General features: G+C 37.9%; 1 protein-coding gene and 1 long non-coding RNA gene across 2 annotated transcripts in view; one reads left to right on the top strand and one right to left on the bottom strand.

Annotated features, from left to right (window-relative positions):
• Positions 1-20556, top strand: part of LOC309504111 (uncharacterized protein) — a 501143-nt gene that overhangs the window by 151666 nt on the left and 328921 nt on the right. The window lies entirely within an intron of this gene.
• On the bottom strand, positions 14328-16769 carry LOC309504751. The gene is made up of 2 exons (XR_014208159.1): positions 16312-16769; positions 14328-16281 (listed from the first exon to the last, which is right to left on the bottom strand). It is a non-coding gene; the product is annotated as an uncharacterized lncRNA (long non-coding RNA).

The raw sequence follows: 20556 nt of genomic DNA, 5'->3' as shown, positions 1-20556 counted from the left end.
AAAAATTGGTGAGCATATGTGACATAACATCATTAACAAGCATGCCAAATTTTATGGACATCGGACCAAAGGTGGTGCTATAACTGTTAAAAAGCTTTAAAACCATATATTACCTATGGTGAATTGCCTGCATTGGCTATAAATGGTCTTTTTAATCTATTATGTCAGTGGTTACATGCTTGCTAAATAAAACTTTATAACTTTTGATGCTTTTGTGCTTAAAAACCTTAAACACCTTAACAGCTTGAACCTCGATAAATGCTGCTTGCAGCTTTAATTATTATTATTATTTTTCCGCCATAAAACGCATCGTGCAGCCCAAACCGTAAGACCTAGAGACTTGAAACTTTGCCAGATGGTAGTACTATTGCTCGCTACTCAGATACACGGACTCAGCCCAATCGGCCCATAGGTGGCGCTATAGCAATCAAAAGCGCGAAACTGCTCAGAACTCCCAGACCGTAAGGCGTAGCTTCAAGTGTCTTATATCATTGAAATCCAGAGCTCCTGAAGAAAAAAACGTATATCTCCGATTTCATTTCCGCCATGATAGATTTTCCGCCATTTTGAATTTTGTCAAAAACCTACTTTTGCGAACTAGTCCCTGGTTATTCGCCCGATCGGAACTAAACCAGTGCAGAATTGTTCACTGGAGTCTGACGATCAATAATTATCGAAAAAAAGTTGAAATTTCGATTCTTGGTCGCTAGGGGGTGCAAAATTAACGTTGTGGGAGGAGCCTATTTTACTAAAATGGCTATAACTCAAGAAGTAATTTAGTAAACTTCACCAAACTTGGTACACATGTGTAAGAGGTCAATCTGGGGTCACAGTAAAAAAAACTGCGTCGATTGGCCACATGGTGGCGCTATAAACAAAAAAAAACATATAGATACCTGACCGTTTTTCCGAATGACTTGAAATTTGGTATGCAGTGTCTTGGCCCAAGGGGCCACGTAAGTCTAAAAGGATATTGGCGTATCTCGAAAAAAAATGGCCGCCATTGGCCAATGAGGTTTGAGCACCGTTAACGAAGTCCGATCGGAGCGAAACTCGGTGGGCATGTTCGGCTCAAGCCCCTAGAGGTCTGTAAGAATTTTGAAAGAAATCGGCCACTAGTTGGCGCTAACGAGTTTTATGGCTCTGTAATCACGTGGTGTTACACTTATCATCACAAAATGCATATCATCTGATAGATCTGCTCATGCTGGACAACTTTGCCTCAAGAACCATTGCTGTCAATCAAACCGTTCATTAAATATTCATGAATATGTTAAAAACCTACTTTTGCGAACTAGTCCCTGGTTTTTCGCCCGATCGGAACCAGACCAGTCTAGGACAATTCTCTGGACTCTCTAGATCAATAATTATCGAAAAAAAGTTAAACTTTTGCATTTGGGTGGCTATAATAGGGTAATTTATAAAAGGGGCGTGGCAAAATACACTAAAATGCCTATAAATCATAAATGAAAACTCAGAACTTCACAAAAATTGGTGAGCATATGTGACATAACATCATTAACAAGCATGCCAAATTTTATGGAGATCGGACCAAAGGTGGCGCTATAACTGTTAAAAAGCTTTAAAACCATATATTTCCCATGGTAAACTGCCTGTATTGGCTGTAAATGGTCTTTTCCGTCTATTATGTCAGTTGTTAAATGCTTGCTAAATAAAACTTAATGTCTTTTGATGCTTTTTTGCTTAAAGGCCTTAAAGGCCTTAACTGCTTGAACCCCGATAAATGCTGCTTGCAGCTTTAATTAGGGGTTCAAGCACGAAGTGCTGAAACCCTATTGTAATTGTCCTGATTTTTATTATTATTTTTCTTCTGCCGTAAAACGCATCGTGCAGCCTAAACCGTAAGTGCTGGAAATGTGAAACTTTGCCAAATGGTAGTACAAAAATCGAGGAGAGGTTCAGAGAGTATGACCCCGATTGGCCCATAGGTGGCGCTATAGCAACCAAAAGCGCGAAACTGCTCATAACTCCTAGACCATATGTCGTAGACTCAAGTGTCTTATATCATTGGAAAGCTGGAACACTGAAGAACAAAACGTATATCTCCGATTTCATTTCCGGTATGCAAATTTTTCCGCCATTTTGAATTTTGTCAAAAACCTACTTTTGCGAACTAGTCCTAGGTTTTTCGTTCGATCGGAACCAAACCAGTGCAGAAATGTTCTCTGGAGTCTGAATATCAATAATTATCGACAAAAAGTTGAAATTTCGATTCTCGGTCGCTAGGGGGCGCAAAACTATTGTTGTGGGAGGAGCCTATTTTACTAAATGGGCTACAACTCAAGATGTAAATGAGGTATCTTCACCAAACTCGGTCCACATGTGTAGGAGTTCAATCTTGGGTCACAGTAAAAAAATCGCGACGATTGAACACTAGGTGGCGCTATAACATGAAAAAAACATGAAAAGGGCTATGACGACCTGACCGTTAGTCCGATTGACTTGAAAATTGGTATGCAGTGTCTTGGTCCAAGGTGCCATGTATGTCTATGAGGACATTGGCGTATCTCAAAAAACATGGCCGCCATCGGCCAATGAAATTTGAGCACCTATTAGACAAGGTTTACGGAGGCTGATCGGAACAAAACTCGGTAGGCATGTTCGACTCATGGCCCTAGAGGTCTGTAAGAATTTTGAAAGAAATCGGCCAATAGTTGGCGCTAACGAGTTTAATGGCTCTGTAATCACGTGGTGTTACACTTATTGTCACAAAATGCATACCATTTGATAGATCTCCTCTTGTTGAACAACTTTGCCTCAAGAACCATTGCTCTCAATCAAACCGTTCATTAAATATTCGTAATTATGTTAAAAACCTACTTTTGCGAACTAGTCCCTGGTTTTTCGCCCGATCGGAACCAGACCAGTCTAGGACAATTCTATGGACTCTCTAGGTCAATAATTATCAAAAAAAAGTTGAACTTTTGCATTTTTCGCATGGGTATATTGGGTCATAAAGAAAATGGGCGTGGCAAAATGCACTCAAAAGCCTATAAAACCTAAACGAAAACACAGAACTTCACAAAAATGTATGCGCATATTTGTCATAACATGCTAAAGAAGCCTGGAAATTTGTATGGAGATCGGACCAAAGGTGGCGCTATAACTGTTAAAACACTTTAAAACCATATATTTCCTATGGTAAATTGCCTGTATTGGCTGTGAATGGTCTTTTCCTATGAAAAATTCCATAGGAAATAATTTGATCAAAATGAAATAATTTTCATATAATAATGTTCATGACTCTTAATAAGCATGAAACATTTCAGACAGATCAGACAAAATTTGCCTCTATAACAGTCAAAAAGGTAAAAATTATATAACATGTCATTAAGCCAATAAGTGGTATTTTACTGCTTTTATTCATGCCTGGTGTAAAAATTATGACTAGTACTATTATACAAAAGTTGAGAGTACAGGACATTAGGAACTTTAGACACAGAGATATTTCTTATAAAATAAAGCAGAGAGACAATCCTTGAGAGACCAGTGCATTCTTAGTATATTAGCTCTTCTATAACAGTTTAAATTGAGTCGTGTCGATCTGTTCTGGACAAATTATATTTTTCAATCAGTTCTTTTTTTTTTTCTTTACTTGATGCACTCGATTACACCACTGGGCAATAACACACGATTCATCCAATCACTGATTGTGCTGCTGTGACTGACACCCCTGAGAGCCAACAGAAGCGGCATATTCATAAGGCCCGCCCACAGGTCGCGCAGGCGCTGCCGCTGTCAGCATAAACAGAGAATCAGATGAGAACAGATCAAATGAGACACGGAGCATTTCTCCAGAAACTCCTTGCACTAAATGATAATCATAATCTATCGAGAACTGTGATTGTGTGCACTTGTAAACTTTGGATGCTTCAGCCTGGAGTGTTGTCGTCAGAGAGAGGTGAAGTGGAAATCGGAGTAAAGATTTAGTGGATTCCAGAGCGGTAATCTTTATTGAATAGTCTTTTTTTTATTGAATATGTGATGCAATCTCGTTTTGGTGAGTGACATTTTTTTATCATATGTTATCTTATGAAAGATATGTCAATTTCAGAAATGATTTGATATGAGCTGAGTGTAGGCCGCACAGCGCGAGCTGAACTAATTAGCCGTAGGCTAAAGCTATCACGTATAACAATGATCATTGTGTCATGATGAGTTGAGACAATGGGTCTTATTCATGAAACACGAGCAGAACGAATTTTTGTGTAAATCGTGTGTAAAGTGGTTCTGACGTAAATTTTCGGATTCATTAAAATGTTCGTATTTTCCAAACGTTAGTTGGTACGAAAGAGATCTACACCTGCTCCAGCCACGCGTAAATAGTGCGTTTAACATCCGAACGTTTTGCTCATTAATAAGGCTGCATTTTAATTCACCTTAATCGTGTACATATTTACACAGCATTTTGAAAAAATATTAGGTAACACTTTACAATACGGGTGCACTAATCTGCATTAATTCATATTTAACTAATGCACAGATAATCATGTGTTAATGTATGACTCATGAAGAACTAAACCATTAATTAATGATTACTGCATCAGCAACTAATAAAGATTCTAAATGATTAATAGATTAAGTAATATATGAATTGTTATTAATTAAATGTGTCAATGTATTAATTAATTAATAACTTATTTTATTAACTAAAAGTGTAAATGAATGCGTTAATTACCACAGTTGGTCAAAGCAATGTACTTCAACTTCCAGTTGTCTGCTTTAATTAATCATAACTAATGATTTGCAAATGCATCATTATGTTATGACTTTACTTGTTGAGGCACATGACTATTAACTAATTGTTAAGTAATATGCCATTTATGGGTTTTGACAGTTTGCACATGCAGTGAATGTAATGTCGGTGAACGTGTTTGAAGGATGGGGTGAGTTGGGCTGCACACAAATATCAGCACACCAGAATCTGAACTCCTGAAGCTGTTATACTGTGTTTACACTGGACGAGACCAGCTGTCTACACCTGGACATGACAGACCATCGCAAGTCCATTAGTCCTTCGTAACAGAACTAGCACAAGAGCTCTGAGTACGTCAGTAATAGAGTGTGGCATCGGTTTACTGACTGGGTTTTGTCGTGTAGTGTCGCGACGCATCCAGTGTAGTATCACTGACTATAATGGACGTTCTATTGTCTTTGTCCAGTCTAGACACAGTGTTATGAACTAGCAGCGCTCAACCACATGTTCTCAGTGTATGTTAACCTGACATAGTCCTGTGCCATGAACAACAAAGTTCATCGGACTCAGTGAAATCTTGGTTGTACATGGTTGGAAATTGAAATCCATGGCTTAGTGTGGATGTCAAAACCAAAATGGCATATTAACAATTAGTTAATAGTCATGTGCCTCAACAAGTAAAGTCATAACATAATGATGCATTTGCAAATCATTAGTTAATGATTAATTAAAGCAGACAACTGGAAGTTGAAGTACATTGCCTTGACCAATTGTGGTAAGTAACGCATTGATTTAGACTTTTAGTTAATAAAATAAGTTATTAATGAATTAATACATTATGACACATTTAATTAATAACAATTCATATATTACTTTATATTAATCATTTAGAATCTTCATGATGCAGTAATCATTAATTAATGGTTTAGTTCTTCATGAGTCATACATTAACACATGATTATCTGTGCATTAGTTAAGCATGAATTAATGGTTATTAGTGCACCCGTATTGTAAAGTGTTACCAAATATTATATATAGTAATTACATACGGTTTTTCTTTTTACTTTTATTACGACAGCCAGTAATTACGAGAGCCATCTGCAAACGGAACAAAAGTCTGCAAGTTTTTTTTATTTAATTTTTTTATTCAAGCTGTTTATTCTTTTACAAGTCCGCAAGTCACAAATAATGCAGTCACGCTTCACGTCAAACCATTTTCTTTTCACTTCTAGGACTGTTCGATTAACAGATGAAACTCCATTAACTGCATCTATGCTGCCAAGCTTCCTTTTTTTTAGGCCTGATACGCCACTATGTACGCTTGAAAACAAAATGTGGCGTTTTGAATGAACTTCTGATAATAAACTTCAATTTCTGCATCTGAGAAATTTCTCTTCTTCATTCGTTTTTGAGAAGACAAGTTGAAATCCTTCGTTTGGTGTCATAATATGATGCCCATATAGCCTATAGTTTTCAGTCGGTTTTAATGGGCGGGATTTATGGTAATTTAGAGAATGAGCGTGCACACGCGTCCCATTTACAACTGATTGGAATTCATTAACACACACACACACACACACACACACACACACACACACACATTTCACTATCACATCTGACGTTTACGAAGTATTTCTGAATCAGGAGAAGAATTTTCGGGAATGTCGCCTTTACGCGCAAATCACTCACATATTTACTCGTATATTTACGATTTCATGAATGAGACCCATTGAGTGATTAATGAGTGTCTGTGTTAAGTAACTGTCGAAAAGTTCGATTAATGTGTCATTTGAACTGCGCATGTATATGATTTGTTACTGAAATGTTGAATCAGAAATGAATTATTGTACGTTTGCCTTGTGTTTTCCAAGGCTGCGTTTTCTTGTTCTCTGTTTTTTTTCCTATGTGAACGTGATCGGCAAGTGAGATCCTGTTTTGTGCCATAAATAATCCTGTGGAGGTGAATCGCCTGCCTATTGAATTCAATTAAATATGCACAAATGGCTAGCTGACCAGTGCCCATGGACCGGTTTCCACTTTGAACCATAATTTGAAACCATCAACTGGTAGGATAATTAAAATTTTCTTTTGTTTTTCGGACTCACAGGACTTTTAATTTGTGAAATAAATTTATTTATTTTTACATCTGAAATGGAGAGACTTCAACTGATCGAGAGAAGTCTGAACAACTCTTTAAACTGAATCATTTGATTCACGAACTCTGGTCAGCTACGTCGTTATTCATGTTGTTGAACATACTATTTTACTATACAAAGATAAGGTGGTTAATTGGAAGGAATGATGAATCACATTGTCTTTTGAGTCAAATCCGATATCTGATTACTAGTATTTCTTTCGTCAACAAAAATTATAACTAAATATTGTCGTCAACGAACCACGTGACGAAAACGAGACGCAACGTAAATGCTGGTCATGTGACAATAACTATAATTAAATGTATAATGCAATATTGTTGACGAATAAAAACGAGACTAAATGTGGTTTTACAAAATAAAAACTATGTTAAAATGTCTCTTCATTTTCGTTGACCAAAACGAGATGAAATGTTATGACGCTATTTCGTCTTGTTTAGTCACATTATTATTATTATTATTATTATTTTGCAGTATTTCTGTTTCCCGTGTCTCACTTCAGGGGCTGCATCAGGGCGCACTGCGCAGACGACGTCACTTCCTCAAGCCCCACTCGCGGCATTATTTAGAAGATGCAGCTGCGGTGAGTTAGCGTAAACGACAACAAACAAAGTTAAGTCTGACGCCCGTTTCACACATAGGGCCCGATTTTAACGATCTGAAACGCAAGTATCAAGCGCGAAACGCAAGTAACTTTGTGGCCGGGTCTTGGGCGCTGTTGCTATTATACCGGCGGGATAAATTACTCTTGCGCTCAACGCAAATCTAAAATGTGTTGGTCTGCAGTAGCTTCATTACTCATAGGTGTGGTTTGGGCGTAACGTGAAATAAACCAATCAGAGCGTCATCTCACATTCCCTTTAAGAGCAGACGCGCTTATTCTATAGCGGATTCCTATTATAACGGTGGATTTGCCAGACGCGCGCCAGCAGCGGTTCACAGCCGAGGAGACCGACGTTCTCGTCAGGGCCGTAAAACACAGAGAAGTGACATTGGGGATGGAGAAACACACCCAAATTAACTTCGATTAAACAGGCGTATGATAATTTGGGTAAATGTGTAAACTAGAAGTATGCTTTTATAATTTATCTATCTATCTATCTATCTATCTATCTATCTATCTATCTATATCTATCTATCTATCGTAATGTATGATTTGCAAAAATGAAAACGGCTGCTTCTGTGTGAGAGAATCAAAGTGTATGTGCGTTGTGCACACGCTACATTGATTATGGCCAAGCATGCGCCCTTAAAATAGCATAAGAATAACATGTGCAACGCGCCACTGACTTTAAACTAGATTTTTTCAGTTAGTGGCGGAATTGTTTTCTAAACGTGCAAAATAGCATGAGGGAACGTTTGCGCCGGAACACGCCTCCTCTTTGCGCTGAACCGCCCCCGGGAGCGCAAGTGTATTTCTTAGTTAACCGACGTGCGTCTGTGGAGGGAAAAGTCCGCTGTGCGCGGGTGCAAAATAGGAATGATACATGCGTCGGTGTACAAAGTCAATTGCGCTGGGTGCAAGATAGGGCCCATACTCCGTGTGCAGTGCATATGCGGTGCAGGAGCAGCACTCGCTATAGTGCTTTCACATATGCTGCGTTTGCAGTGCGTAACTGATCCACGGCTGAACCACAAACACATACTCACTATTTTTATTTCAAATCCAGAAGTTATCAAATACTTTTATTTTAAAAAAGTTTTGTCAGCATTACGATTCTCTTTGTACACACATACTCTTTAATGGTCGTAATTCACTTTTAAGCACAATTTAAACAATGTATTCAATGCACTACTTCTATCTAGATTTATTAGCAAGTGGTAAAATATTTAGCCATATAGTTATATTAAAATGACAAATATTTTAAATTAAAACTTAAAATTGACAAAAACAACCAACTCTCATGCCTTTTCTTTTGCATTTAAATTAATACAGTAAATCTTGGATGTCAGAAAGAACTTGTTTTTCAACCTCCACGAATGAGACGAGTGTTACTTTTCTGTTCACTATTTTCGCTATTTTTCCATAGTGATACACTATATTCACTGGGTTAAATAGAATTGCATTTCTAAAAAGAGACTAAAATACAATTTTCATTGACTAAAACTAGACTAAGGGCGCTTTCACACTTGGTTCGATTGCCTGTTCCTAACCCGAGTTCGATTGCTCCCCCCCTGCCCCCGATGGACTTGTGTTCACATATTATTTGTATCCGAACCGCAGTATGCTTGTGTCATCAAGTTGCAGCTGGTGCGTAATCGTGTTGCTTGGTAACCGCTATGAATGAAAAGGCGTCAAAATGGATAGAATTGCTCGCTTCACATTTGTTCTTTTTTTTTTTTTAACCTTTGGTTTTGTTTGAAAAAAATCGTTCCAAAGACAGCGGGCTGTCCGCCGAAGACAATTTTTGCGGAGGCAGCCAGAAATCATCTCTCTGCTTGCAGTGCGTCAATCCCGCTTTTCATCAAGTTAAGTGTATACATGACGAGAATAATTCCTGTTAGTGATCCAGAGCGCGATCCATTTAGACGCCGACAAACTTTATTGCTGCGGATAAAACAATAAACCTCCGCAGAAGCATTCCAGAGGTACTCCGCGAGGAACAAAACATGTTCCAAACATAAAACAGGCTATAACCACCTGACCGTTAGTCCAATTGACTTGAAAATTGGTATGCAGTGTCTTGGTCCAAGGTGCCATGTATGTCTATGAGGACGTTGGCGTATCTCGAAAAACATGGCCGCCATCGACCAATGAAATTTGAGCACCTATTAGACAAGGTTAACGGAGGCCAATCGGAACGAAACTCGATGGGCATGTTCGACTCATGGCCCTAGAGGTCTGTAAGAGTTTTGAAAGAAATCGGCCACTAGTTGGCGCTAATGAGTTTTATGGCTCTGTAATCACGTGGTGTAAAACTTAACAACTTTTGATGCTTTTGTGCTTAAAGTCCTTAAAGGCCTTAACTGCTTGAACCCCGATAAATGCTGCTTGCAGCTTTAATTATTATTATTATTCTTCTGCCGTAAAACGCATCGTGCAGCCCAAACCGTAAGGGCTAGAGCATTGAAACTTTGCCAGATGGTAGTACAAAAATCGAGGAGAGGTTTAGAGATTATGACCCCGATTGGCCCATAGGTGGCGCTATAGCAACCAAAAGCGCGAAACAGCTCATAACTCCTAGACCGTTTGTCGTAGACTCAAGTGTCTTATATCATTGGAAAGCTGGACGCCTGACGAACAAAACGTATATCTCCGATTTCATTTCCGCCATGATAGATTTTCCGCCATTTTGAATTTTGTCAAAAATCTACTTTTGCGAACTAGTCTGTGGTTTTTTGCCCTATCGGAACCAAACCAGTGCAGAAATGTTCTCTGGAGTCTGAAGATCAATAATTGTCAAAAAAAAGTCGAAATTTTTATTCATGGTCGCTAGGGGGCATAAAATGAACATTGTGGGAGGAGCCTATTTTACTAAAATGGCTATAACTCAAAAAGTAAATGAGATAGCTTAACCAAACTCGATACACATGTGTATGGGTTCAGTCTGGGGTCACAGTAAAAAAATTGCGTCGATTGGCCTCATGGTGGCGCTATAAAACAATAAAAACGTATAGACACCTGACCGTTTTTCCGAATGACTTGAAATTTGGTATGCAGTGTCTTGGCCCAAGGGGCCATGTATGTCTAAAAGGATATTGGCGTATCTCGAAAAACATGGCCGCCATTGGCCAATGAGGTTTGAGCACCTATTAACGAAGTCCGATCGGAACGAAACTCGGTGGGCATGTTCGGCTCAAGCCCCTAGAGGTCTGTAAGAATTTTGAAAGAAATCGGCCACTAGTTGGCGCTAACGAGTTTTAAGGCTCTGTAATCACGTGGTGTTACACTTATTGTCACAAAATGCATATCATCTGATAGATCTGCTCATGCTGAACAACTTTGCCTCAAGAACCATTGCTGTCAATCAAACCGTTCATTAAATATTCATGAATATGTTAAAAACCTACTTTTGCGAACTAGTCCTAGGTTTTTCGCCCGATCGGAGCCAGACCAGTCTAGGACAATTCTCTGGACTCTCTAGATCAATAATTATCGAAAAAAAGTTGAACTTTTGCATTTGGATGGCTGTAATAGGGTCATTTATAAAATGGGCGTGGCAAAATACATTAAAAAGCCTATAAATCCTAAATGAAAGCTCAGAACTTCACAAAAATTGGTGAGCATATGTGACATAACATCATTAAGAAGCATGCCACATTTTATGGAGATCGGACCAAAGGTGGCGCTATAACTGTTAAAAAGCTTTAAAACCTTATATTACCTATGGTAAATTGCCTGCATTGGCTGTAAATGGTCTTTTCCATCAATGATCATATAATTTTCATATAATAATGTTCAAAACTAGTGCAGTACAATTTTCTGGACTCTCTAGATCAGTAATTATCAGAAAAAGTTGATCTACTTCATTTGGATGGCTATAATAGGGTGACTTCAAAATGTGGCCTTGACCAAGTGTCCCCGAAAGCTTATATCTTTAAGATGCTCAGATCTTCTTAAAAACAAGTCAGAACATGTGAAATATCACTCTGAACAAGCATGAAAAATTTCAGACAGATCGGACAAAATTTGACTCTATAACAGTTTAAAAAGGTGAAAATAATATGAATACAATGGCATATTAAGCCAATAAGTGGTATTTTACTGCCCCCTGCTGTTTAAAATAGTTATTTTGTCATATTGTTTCTATAATTCATATTTAGACTTTATAAAATCATTATTTTAACATTTACAATTACATTTAGTCAAAATCCATCTGTTAAAGTATTAGTGTGTGTGTGTGTGTGTGTTTGTGTGTGTGTGTGTGTGTGTGTGTGTGTGTGTGTGTGTGTGTGTGTGTGTGTGTGTGTGTGTAAGCATGCATTATGGAGTTAACATGGAAAGACTGGTTTGCTTTAGTGCAGAAAACTGGTGAAAATCATGAAGATTAAACTGAAACTGAGCCAATAATGGTCTTCTAGTGCCCTCTGCTGGCCATTCTACTTATTAATGAAGTCTTTTGACATGTGCTTTTGAATTCATAATTAGATATTAAAAAATCACTTGTATAACAATAACTATTATAACACATTCAGATGTTGTCAGTGTTTATCACTTCATTTGCACTGACACTTCACATACTTGCTAGTAATTTGGTACATCATGGTAAATCACGCTAGAACATGGTAAATCAAGGTAAACTGAGATGAATTCATGGTAAACTATGCTAGAACAGGGTAAATCATGGTAAACTATGCTAGAACAGGGTAAATCATGGTAAACTATGGTAAATCATGATAAACTATGGTAAATCATGCTAGAATGTGGCATATCATGGTAAATCATGCTAAAACATGGTAAATCACGGTAAACTAAGATAAATTCATGGTAAACTATGCCAGAACAGGGTAAATCATGGTAAACCATGGTAAATCATGATAAACTATGGTAAATCATGCTAGAATGTGGAAAATCATGGTAAATCATGCTAGAACATGGTAAATCAAGGTAAACTGTGATGAATTCATGGTAAACTATGCTAGAACAGGGTAAATCATGGTAAACCATGGTAAATCATGATAAACTATGGTAAATCATGCTAGAATGTGGTATATCATGGTAAATCATGCTAGAACATGGTCTTTTCCATCTATTATGTCAGTGGTTACATGCTTGCTAAATAAAACTTTATAACTTTTGATGCATAAAAACCTTAAAGACCTTAATAGCTTGAACCCCGATAAATGCTGCTTGCAGCTTTAATTAGGGGTTCAAGCACGAAGTGCTGAAACCCTATTGTAATTGTACTGATTTTTAGGGGTTCAAGCACGAAGTGCTGAAACCCTATTGTAATTGTACTGATTTTTATTATTATTATTATTATTATTATTATTATTCTTCTGCCGTAAAACGCATCGTGCAGCCCAAACCATAAGAGCTGAAACCTTGAAACTTGGCCAAATGATAGTGCTCAATTTGGGGAAAACCTATCAAAATATGGCCCAGATTGGCCAATAGGTGGTGCTATAATGACCACATTTACTAAATTGGTCATAACTCCTACATAGTTTGTCCTAGAGGCTCAATTTTAGCATCACTGTGATTGCTGTCAATCAAACCGTTCATTAAATATTCATGAATATGTTAAAAACCTACTTTTGCGAACTAGTCCTAGGTTTTTCGCCCGATCGGAACCAAACCAGTCTAGGACAATTCTATGGACTCTCTAGGTCAATAATTATCAAAAAAAAGTTGAACTTTTGCATTTTTCGCATGGCTAACAGGGTCATTTAGAAAATGGGCGTGGTAAAATGCACTCAAAAGCCTATAAATCCTAAACGAAAACTCAGAACTTCACGAAAATTGATGAGCATATGTGTCATAACCTGCTTAAGAAGCATGGAAAATGTTATGGAGAGCGGACCATAGTTGGCGCTATAACTGTTAAAACGCTTTAAAACCATATATTTCCTATGGTAAATTGCCTGTATTTGCTGTAAATGGTGTCTTCTATCATATAATGTTCATATCATAATGTTCAAAACCAGTGCAGCACAATTCTCTGAACTCTCTAGATCAATAATTATCAGAAAAAAAGTTTAACTTCTTCAAAAGGTGATTTTATATGAATATAATGACATATTAAGCCAATAAGTGGTATTTTACTGCCCCCTGCTGTCATTTCATCATACTACTCCCTAATATTGTTATAAAATTCATATTTAGACTTTATAAAATCATTATTTTAACATTTACAATCACATTTTGTCAAAACTCATCTATTGAGTATTACTATTGACAATTGTGTTACACTGAGATATGGAAATGGACGAAAGTAAATGAATGAAATGAAACGAAAGTATAACGGCATTTAAGCCACGCCCCCAAATACAAATTCATTCATAACTCGAAAACGGAAAGTCGTTGCGCGCTCAAATTTTGATGGTGAGGACCTCTCGGGGCTCTTGATCGAAACGTGTCGTCGCGGGCCTCGGGAGCGCGCCCCCCCGCGCATCGCAAGCCCGCGGACCCCCGACTTTGAACGACCGCAACTCCCGACCCAAACCACCCCGAACCTTGTGTGAGAGCTCGTTGGAAAGGGCGCGTCCTTGACTAGCTTCGATTCAAATGTGGTGTTATTTGCCCTGGGCATTCCAGAGATAATAGCCCGAACAGATATGCCTTATAACAGTCATAACTCCCAGCCCCAATCGCCCAAAAACACCTTGATGGTCTCATTCAACAGGGCTCCTCAAGCACTATCTATGCTCTGAGTTTCAGAATTTTTCGCCTTTTGGTTCCTGAGATATAATTAAAAAAAACAAATTCCCATTCATTCATTCAAACACTTCAACTGTAAAAAAAGCTATAATACCACTGTTGTCCACTAGAGGGAGCAGCAGGATTACGCATGATCTTTTACAGTTTTTTTCAATTGCTTAAGCACAATTTTGAAAACAGGGCCCGGTTTTTCAAAACCCTTCACACAATTAGCACAACACTACACCAAAGTAGCACAACACCTCAGATCATTTGCAAAATGAAACACTTTTGTCAAAACTATACAATGTCTTATAAAAACCTTATTTTGTTGTCATAACATAAACACAACCATCATATGGTCTGACTCTGTTTGAATCAGTTTAACACTCCTGTGCTCAACCTAAAACACTTTTAGCATTTACACAGAAAGTGTAAAAATAAATTCACCAACACCACATGACACCAATTGTGCAGACTGATGAAAATAATTTATTTTCATGTACTCAAGTCAGTCAATACTGAACAAATATTCATAAAACATTTTCCAGTTTTCATATATTATTACTGAACATACCATTGTACTCTAAGCTTACAGTAATACTGTAACAAATTACATATCCAGTTCAGTACCGAAAAAAACTAAAAAAAAAAAAAAAACTAAACATCTCTCCGCCTAGCTGGATCTGGCCACAGGGCTTCGTCAACATCACAGGCTATATTTTCATTTGCAAGGCAACGTGGGAAGAATCTTTTTGAGTGACGAATCCACCCTTGTATGGATGCTGGTTCAATTTGATCACATGCTTCCTCCATAGCTTGAATGAGGGGCATCTGGACATAGGGCCGGAGATCATAAACCTTCCACCGCCATGTTGAGAAGAACTCCTCGATGGGGTTCAGGAAGGGGGAGTATGGTGGTAGGTATTGAACTGTGAATTGTGGGTGTTGTTGAAACCAGTTTTGGACCAGAGCAGAACGATGGAAAGCTACATTGTCCCAGATGACAATGTATTGCATCTGGTCCCTTTGGTTTGCTGCTGTGATGATATTGTGTAATCTGTCTAAAAATGTAAGAATGAGTTCAGTGTTGTAAGGACCCAAGTTGGCATGGCGGTGGAGGACCCCATTCTGTGTAATGGCAGCACAAAGGGTAATGTTACCCCCACGTTGCCCTGGTACATTGACAATAGCCCTGTGGCCGATGATGTTTCTTCCCCTTCTTCGTACTGTTGTCAGGTTAAATCCAGCCTCATCAATATAAATAAACTCATGTGGGACTTCCTCCGCATCCATTTGCAAAACTCTCTGAAATACAGCAAAAGATCACATTGTGTAGATCAGTATACTGTAGGTCTGCTATACAGTAAAATTACATGTACAGTAAAAAGGTTATGTGTGCAGTACACAATACTACAGTCAGTGAACAAAACGTACCACCACATATTCACGCCGCAGGACTTTCACCCTGTCTGAATTTCTTTCAAATGGCACTTTATACAGTTGTTTCATCACAACTTGGTGTTTTTTAAGGATACGGGCTATTGTTGACAGAGAGACCTGTTGGACATTATTGAAAATTGGGTGATCATTGACAATATGGGCTTGAATTTCTCGAAGTCTGATTGCATTATTGGCCAAAACGAGGTTTATGATCTCTCTCTCTTGCTCCTGTGTGAATATGGGGCCCCTTCCTCCTTGGTGTTCACGACGTTCAATCCTATGTTGGCCAAACAAAATACACAGCTTACTGTAAAATGATACACAGGAATATATACAGTACCAAAATATAGAGTACATATACAGTACTGTTGATATAGTACATGCAGTAAGCAATGGATTTTCTGTTGACTGAAGAGAAGTTTCTCACCTGTGCTCTTGACGAAATGTCCGAACTATTGATGCCACTGTGTACCTGCTTAGGTTAGGCTGTACTCTCAATCCAGCCTCCCTCAGTGTTAGTCCGTGGTTTATTACATGGTCCACAATTGTAGCACGAATTTCATTACACAGATTTGGTTGTCTTCTTCTTTGTGCATGTCCTACCCCTCCTCCAGGTCTTCCTCTCCCTCTTCCTCTTCCTCTCCCTCTCCCTCTCCCTCTCCCTCTCCCTCTTCCTCTTCCTTGGCCTCTTCCTCCACCTGGTACTCTCTGGATTCCCCCTCTCATCCGCACTCTCCCTCTTCCTCTGACACCATCCATTTTTGTTGAAGACAGGTGAACTTACCTGTTGCCTTTTTATAGTGCTTTAACCTGATTGGTGTGTCTACAATTAAGCACCAGTGTGTGTGCACACCTGGTGCCTGTGTTTAACCAATTGGTTCATGGGTGTGCTCATTTGAAAGCCTTTGCTTTGAAATTGCAAGGAAATGACATCATGATAAATTTCTGTGTCAAATGCATACAAGTGTGTTTAGTGTTTTGCAAATCACTGTGTGTAATGTTTTGCAAAAAGTGTGAAGTTGACAATGTGCTTACAGTTGTGCAAATCTAGGCCGGTGTTTTGCTCCTTGAGTGTAAAGTTTTGCTAATTGTGGGAAAGTTCTAATTTTAGTGTGTAAGCAATTGAAAAAAACTGTAATTCGCTTTCAGTATTGGGAAATAAACAAATGCTTTAAGAAGCAATCTTTTTTATTACGATGTTTTTTGTTTTATTATGATATTTGTATATATTTTATTTTTTTATTATGATTATGAACGGTTTGATTGACATTAGTGATTCTTGAGGCAAAGTTGTTCAAGATGAGGAGATGAAGATATTTTCACAATATCACATCATAAAAACATTGAAAACATATTTGTCTTTGTGTGTGTGTGTGTGTGTGTGTGTGTGTGTGTGTGTGTGTGTGTGTGTGTGTGTGTGTGTGTGTGTGTGTGTGTGTGTGTGTGTGTGTGTGTGTGTGTGTGGATGGATGTGTTTGTGTTTGTGTTTGTGTGTGTGTCTGTGTGTGTAAGCATGCTTAATGGAAAGAACATGGAGAAACTGCTTTGTTTTACTGGTGGATAAAAAAGTCTTTCAAATGAAAGTGAGTCAATTAGTGGTCTTCTACTGCCCTCTGCAGGACATTCTACTTAATAAAATATTTTCATCTGTGCTTTTGCATTAGTTTTTGGACTATATAAAATTACTTGAATGAAAATCACCTATTATAACACAGTCATGTTTTGTCAAAGTTTATCACTTCATTTTTACTGAGCTCTCAGTTTGAACATTTCTGCCTCTCAGTGATTAATTTGAAATCTGAAAATGGTGTTATACAGAGGAGATTTGCAATTATCATTTTGTTACCTATCTTTTATTTTAAATATCTACATCTACAACAAAATGTGTGTGCATGTGTGTGTTCAAGCATGGTTAGTGTATTAAGTATTATTGTTTAAGTATTATTGTTTTCATTTACATTTTAACCACCAGAAGAACACTCATTGGTTCATTCTGCTCACTAAAATATTATTTTTCATTTTTTTTTCCATTTGAAATATTGTTTAAACTTAATAAAATCATTAAAATAACATTTCAAATCATATTTTGTCTGTTTATAAATCCCACAGACTCACATTGGCTGCAATACTAATGTTTTTGTAAAACACAGACCTGATAGTCTAATCTGTGTGTATTGTGCATATATTATTGATATTATTACTATTGCAAATCATGTTATTGTAACTCATATCTTAATAGAATATTATTTGTAATTTTAATTCTTTATTTCTTAATTGTTTTTTTATGATTACTACAGATATTATCACCAAAGATATCAACTACACCTTCACTTTTAGTATTGATACGCTGCACACACAGCACAATCACACACTCACTAATGCATTCAAATAAATGTAATCTTACTGTGCTACTTTATTTGTACATGATTAGAATGAACAGAAATCTAAGACTATTTTTCTTCTTTTGTTAAAGCCATTTCAGACTCCAAGTAAGCATTATATTACTAATCATCTATTTTAAAGGTGCCATACAATTGAAAACTGTATTTATCTTGGCATAGTTGAATGATAAGAGTTCTGGACATGGAACTGACATACCGTGAGCCTCAAACACCATTGTTTCCTCCTTCATGTGTAAATCTCCTGTTTGCAAAAGACCGCTGAAAAATGAGTGAATCCCACCATAACACCGACTGTGACGTTGGAGTCAGGATCATTAATATTTATACCCCCCAAATTTGGATTTTCCAGTCAATGTTCTAGGCCAGGCAGTATTAATGTGGACCTGCACAGCCGAATCATCAGAAGATCTGCAGGTATTGTGAAGAAGCAAGCAAGGACAATAGTGAAAATGGCAGATCATGGATATAAATGTTATGTCTGAGGCTGTGCTGCGGATTTGAGAACTTTTCATTCCCTTCCCACAAAAGAGAACTGTCAACAGGCATGGTTGATGTTTACAACAGGATACCTCACCATTTTAATTCAAAGCTGTTAGTTTGCTCTTAACGGAGGCCGATCAGAACGAAACTAGGTGGGCATGTTCGACTCGTGGCCCTAGAGGTCTGTAAGAATTTTGAAAAATCAGCCACTAGTTGACGCTAACAGGTTTTACGGCTATGTAATCACGTGATGCATATCATTTGATAGATCTCCTCATACTGAACAACTTTGCCTCAAGAACTACTGCTGTCAATCAATTTGTTCATTAAATACTTGCGATTATGTTAAAAACCTACTTTTGCGAACTAGTCCTAGGTTTTTCGCCCGATCGGAAATATACCAGTGCAGTACAATTCTCTGGAAGCTCTAGATTATTAATTATATAAAAAACTTTAACTTTACCCATTTGGTAGCCATAACAGGATCATTTAGAAAATGTGTATGGCAAAAAACACTCAAAAGCCTGTAAATCCTAAACAAAAACTCAGACAACTCACTAAACTGCCTTATGTGCTTAAAGACCCTAAATGCTTGAACCCCGCTAAATGCTGCTTGCAGCTTTAATTATTATTATTATTATTCTTCTCCGCTAAAACGCATCGTGCAGCCCAAACCGTAAGGGCTAGAGCATTGAAACTTTGCCAGATGGTAGTACAAAAATCGAGGAGAGGTTCAGAGATTATGAACCCGATTGGCCCATAGGTGGCGCTATAGCAACCAAAAGCGCGAAACAGCTCATAACTCATAGACCGTAATTCGTAGACTCAAGTGTCTTATATCATTGGAAAGCTGGACGGCTGACGAACAAAACGTATATCTCCGATTTCATTTCCGCCATGAAAGATTTTCCGCCATTTTGAATTTTGTCAAAAACCTACTTTTGCGAACTAGTCTGTGGTTTTTCGCCCGATCGGAACAAAACCAGTGCAGAAATGTTTTCTGGAGTCTGAAGATCAATAATTATCGAAAAAAAGTTGAAATTTCGATTCAAGGTCGCTAAGGGGCGCCAAAATGTATGTTGTGGGAGGAGCCTATTTTACTAAAACGGCTATAACTCCAGAAGTAAATGAGGTATATTTACCAAACTCGGTTCACTTGTGTAAGAGGTCAATCTGAGGTCACAGTAAAAAAATCGCGGTGATTGGCCACTTGGTGGCGCTATAATATGAAAAAAACATAAAACAGGCTATAACCACCTGACCGTTAGTCCGATTGACTTGAAAATTGGTATGCAGTGTCTTGGTCCAAGGTGCCATGTATGTCTATGAGGACATTGGTGTATCTCAAAAAACATGGCCGCCATCGGCCAATGAAGTTTGAGCACCTATTAGACAAGGTTAACGGAGGCCGATCGGAACAAAACTCGATGGGCATGTTCAACTCATGGCCCTAGAGGTCTGTAAGAATTTTGAAAGAAATCGGCCACTAGTTGGCGCTAACGAGTTTTATGGCTCTGTAATCACGTGGTGTTAAACTTATTGTCACATTATGCCTATCATTTGATAGATCTGCTCATGCTGAACAACTTTGCCTCAAGAACCACTACTGTCAATCAAACCATTCATTAAATATTCGCAAACATGTTAAAAACCTACCTTTGCGAACTAGTCCCTGGTTTTTGGCCCGATCGGAACCAGACCAGTCTAGGGCAATTCTCTGGACTCTCTAGATCAATAATTATCGAAAAAAAGTTGAACTTTTGCATTTGGATGGCTGTAATAGGGTCATTTAGAAAATGGGCGTGGCAAAATACACTAAAAAGCCTATAAATCCTAAATGAAAACTCAGAACTTCACAAAAATTGATGAGCATATGTGACATAACATGCTAAAGAAGCATGGAAATTTTTATGAAGATCGGACCATAGTTGGCGCTATAACTGTTAAAAAGCTTTAAAACCATATATTTTCTATGGTAAATTGCCTGTTTTGGCTGTAAATTGTGTTTTCCACATGATCATGTTTATAAAATAATGTTAAAAACCAGTGCAATACAATTCT

This window comes from Leuciscus leuciscus (genome assembly GCF_965113295.1).
Source record: "Leuciscus leuciscus genome assembly, chromosome: 8".
Classification (NCBI taxonomy): Eukaryota; Metazoa; Chordata; class Actinopteri; order Cypriniformes; family Leuciscidae; genus Leuciscus; species Leuciscus leuciscus.
The sequence above is the reverse complement of the archived record's forward strand: the minus strand, read 5'-3'. Positions and strand labels throughout refer to the sequence as shown.